The sequence below is a fragment of the Pteropus alecto genome, unplaced genomic scaffold, assembly GCF_000325575.1.
Source record: "Pteropus alecto unplaced genomic scaffold, ASM32557v1 scaffold17, whole genome shotgun sequence".
Classification (NCBI taxonomy): Eukaryota; Metazoa; Chordata; class Mammalia; order Chiroptera; family Pteropodidae; genus Pteropus; species Pteropus alecto.
Genome location: NW_006440645.1, coordinates 4,729,725 through 4,734,053, shown reverse-complemented (window position 1 = coordinate 4,734,053; position 4,329 = coordinate 4,729,725). Strand labels below are relative to the sequence as shown.

The following is a 4,329-nucleotide window of genomic DNA, read 5'->3' as shown; positions in this document are numbered from 1 at the left end:
AAAGTTAGACGCCAACCTCTGCCCAAAATCCAGGTCCTTCAGAATAATGAGGCCAGAAACATTAAACCTTATGGCGGAATAAAAGATGGATAAGGAATTAAAACTTTCTAACCAAATTATTGAAACACATTTTATAAAAATTAACTATACAGAGCATATCATCAAGTTTTAAACTGTGAGGTCTGGATACATATCAACAGGAATTCAGATAAATATGTTAGAATATTTGCAAAGCAAATCTATCTGGCCCAGAGCATATTCGTTATTGAATTTCTCAACTAGATTTTCCTAAAATATCACCAGATGAAGAAAAGCTTGACCCTTAGATATTAAAGTGACTCAAAAACTAGCTATTAAAACAGAGAGATCCCTCTCAGTCCGTAAATAATCCTTATTGATGCTTAATGATTTCTACAATTTCTCCTCAAGGTGACTTTGATCCCGCTGTTGACCAACGTACTGAGGACGTGAGGCAAGGACAGTGTGTCTAGCGGAAAATGATCTGGAAGGAGCTCGGAGAGCGTGTGTGCTCTGTTTACGTGTTTCGCAGCCTTCACGAGGATTTGCGATCTCATCATCCCTCACCCATGCTCACAAAGTACGTGGCCTGGCGTTTTCAGTAGCGAACGCTCAAATCCTGAAAGAATTCAGTAACTTACATTCTTCGAGGAGGAACGTCGAAGGGAAGATCAGGGAGGACGGGAGAAATGCAGAAGAGCTCCCTTCCTTGTGTTCTTTCAGAAATCCTGGTGGGCATGTGAAAGATTAATTTCTCATGCGATGAAAGATGAAATACGGGATAAAACATCGAGACTGCGCAGAGGCAGAGAGACAATGCAGGTCATCCATGATGGAACCGCCGGCAGGTCTAGGAAGGCAAACTCACAGATAAAACCTGTGCCCTTGCCAAGGCGTGAAGTCTCTCCAGCTACGTAAACTGTGAAGAGTTTGCAAAGGAACAGACCCAGGACATACCCGTCCTTGTCTGGACATTCACATTGCCACTTCGCAGCTTATAATGAGGCGAGAAAAAGAGGCCTGGTGTTGGCACAGCCCAGTCCTGTCACCTCGTTCTGTGAGACGAGGCAAGCGAGTCATTATTTCTCTGGTTTACATTCTATCTGCTTGAATCCGCCTAAGTGAGGCACTAGCAAAGCCGTTCAATCGAACCAGGGCCAAGTCAGTGCAGGGCTGCCAAATAACTGACAGCATCCTCAATAAAAAAAATTAAAAGATGCGTTTTGCTATAAACATATTAGCAATCGATCAAGGCCTGATACTTTATTTTAGGGGCTCATCTAAGTACATCTGCCTTTCCTTCTCCCCGTCTATCTCACTGATGATTGGTTTCTAATGCAGGGAGTTTGAGGGGTTTTTGATGTGTTTCCTGTGTATTCAGTTCCCACCACTCTAGACACTCAGGATGTAAGATAATTTACTACTCCACTGATACGAACACCTGAATCTCTCATGGTGAAAAGGAGAATTTTGCGGGTAACAACACAGAGAGATAGATCCAGACAGATGAGATAGGTAGGTAGGTAGGTAGGTAGGTAGGTAGGTATGTAGGTGGGTAGGTAGACAGCAGCAGGGCATCCAAGAGGAGGACAGATGTCCTTTCTGAGTCTGCACATGCACTAGGATGTAACTTCAAGGCCTCTCACTGATAAGATTAATGCCTAAGGAAGGAGCTGAGCTTTCTATGTTTTCAAAAGAAACTCTCCTTTCTGGAAAGGGAGCTCGTGAAAGGTAAGGTCAAAGAAACCAGAAACAAAACCATTCAGTTCTGTTATGTTGTATTAGAATAACATGTTGCACTGTATTGTGTAAATGTTTTTGCTTTTTTTTTTTTTAACACATGTGTAAAAGCCCAAAGGATGCATTTACAAAATATCAGCAACACGAGTTAAGCTATTTTAAATCTATCGATTATGGACGGAGGTCAGAAAATGGTAACTGTTGGGTCTGCCGGATGAAAGGAAGCTAAGCCAGAAAACTGGATAAAGTCTTCCTGAAATTCTTCACAAGTGTGACAGGCCGCCATAAAAACGCTCTGTCGGGTTGTGGTCTCCATTCAATGAGAAGAAAATTAGGTAAAGCAACTTACATTCTGGTAGAAAAGTGATAGGTGGTCTCTGGGAAAGTAAGTTTACATAAAGCAGCAGGCGAGAAAGACCAGGCTGGATGCAGGTTAAAGCCAACTGGATGCAGAGTTGTAGGAGTCGGTGAGGGTTTCTTGCCCTTGTCATGAAAAGGTCTTAAAACCGTATTTCTTTTTTGGTAGTAGAGGGTGATTGGGAAACCGGAGATTCAAGGAGATTTTGTTTTTACGAACAAAGTTTCTGTACTAACTACAGCCACAGAAAAGATGGCGAAGTAATTGCCATTTGTCTGCTGTGTGATGATAATTCAGGTGAAATCATTTAATGGCCCCCCTCTAGTTTTTAAGTGACAAGGAGCAGCATTTAAAAACCTATGCTTATATTGGTTATAAATCATCCAATCTTCACTAATTGCCTCAAAGAAGAGATTATGCATAGAAAATAAAGTGCCTTCTCTGTAGGCGGGGCAGCGGGTCTTATCCCTTTACTGAGACAGAGATTCTTTGGTGATCTGAAAAAACCCTGGACTGTTCCCTACAAAAAAATCACACACACTTACTCACACACACACACACTCACTCATACTCACACTCATTCACACACACACACACGCACACACACGCATATCATTTTAAAAAATGTACAGGTCTCCTGCAGGCTCTCTATGGGTGACAACTCGTCTGGTCATTAAAATCATTTTAAAACTATTCTAGTCTACGGCCATGCCACTCTGAACATGTCCGATCCTGTCTGATCTCGGAAGCTAAGCAGGGTCGGGCCTGGTTAGTACTTGGGTGGGAGACCACCTAGGAAGACCAGGTGCTGTAGGCGTTAAAAAAAAAAAAAAAAGAAAGAAAGAAACTTCTAAGGAGGTTCTGGAACAGGAGGAGGGGAAAGGCTAAGGAGGTGGGGAGGAAGAAAGCCCCCACCATCCCTCTCTCTTCAGGTGGGGTGCCTGCATGTTAACCTGTTGTATACTGACTTTCAGGTCACATTATTTGGTCAAAAGCGGTGCTCTTAGCAAATACATTTGAGAACCTCTGAACTGGACCAGGGAATCTAAACCTGGCTTCTCCAAGAATTACCTGGGGAGCTGTGTTTTAAAATAATATTTATTAGATGTCATACTATCGTCTTTATTCATTGTTTTCTGTAAATCGGTCTTGTCTCACTCAGTTAGATTGGAGGCCTCTGTAGAGCAGTGCCTATTCATTCAGTCGATCATACTTTGAGGGCCAACAGTGCCAGAAGTCAGACACAGTTCCAGAAGGTGGAGATTCAAAAGTGAATGAGGAAGAGTCCCACTCCCATGAAGCACACCATCTAACTGTGGATGCTTCACGGTTCCTTGTGTAGTGTTTGACACATGAAAGAAATTCGGTATTATTATTTACTGATGGGCCAGCCATGAGCGTGATCTTAGACCCTTGCTTCAAGTTGGCGTTAGCAACAAAGCAAAGGCAAGTCACCATATACGGACCATACGATATAGTACAGTACAAACTCAAATCATGAATCTGCATGAGCCCTTTCACGGTCATCGCTAGGCTAGAAAGACCAAGGATTGATCTCTCTACTCCCCCAACTGCCATCAAGCATGGATCCAACTCTTAACTTTATAATTTTATTAAATACAGTGTGGTTGCAGGTCAACAAAGTTAGTATATTATTCATTTGTATGAAAGACATTAACTTTAAAACTTGCACCTTTCTACCCACCCACCCATCTCCGTCCCCAAAGCAAGGAGGTACAGGTCCAAAGACAAAACATATCTGTATTGTTTTAAGATTGGGGAAAAAAAAAAAGTTATCCATTCTTAAATAAAACATAAAATTATTCCCTCCTCCTTAGTTTCTTGGGGTCTTAGTCCTGTCTGGACCGGTCTAACAAAATACCGCAGACCGGGAGGCTTATAAGCAACAGTAAATTTGTTTCTTACGGTTCTGGAGGTTTGGAAGTTCAAGGTCAAAGCACCAGCTCTGTTGGTGTCTGCTGAGAGCCGGCGTCCTAGTTCATATCTGGCCATCCTCATGGCAGAAGGGGCGAAAGGAACTCTCTGGGGTCTCTTGTATAAGCACACTCACCCCACTCATGAGGCTCCACCCTCCCGACCTAATCGCCCCCCAAAAAACCCTCCTGTCAGTTATCATCACATTAGGCATTAGGATTTAACATATGAATCTGGGGGAACACTAACATTCAGTTTATAACGCTCAGTTTTTATTT

General features: G+C 42.6%; 1 non-coding gene across 1 annotated transcript; it reads left to right on the top strand.

Annotated features, from left to right (window-relative positions):
* The first annotated feature begins 2,814 nt into the window (after positions 1 to 2,814).
* Positions 2,815 to 2,933, top strand: LOC112484651. Its single transcript, XR_003048101.1, has one exon. It is a non-coding gene; the product is annotated as a 5S ribosomal RNA (ribosomal RNA).
* The last annotated feature ends 1,396 nt before the right edge of the window (positions 2,934 to 4,329 follow it).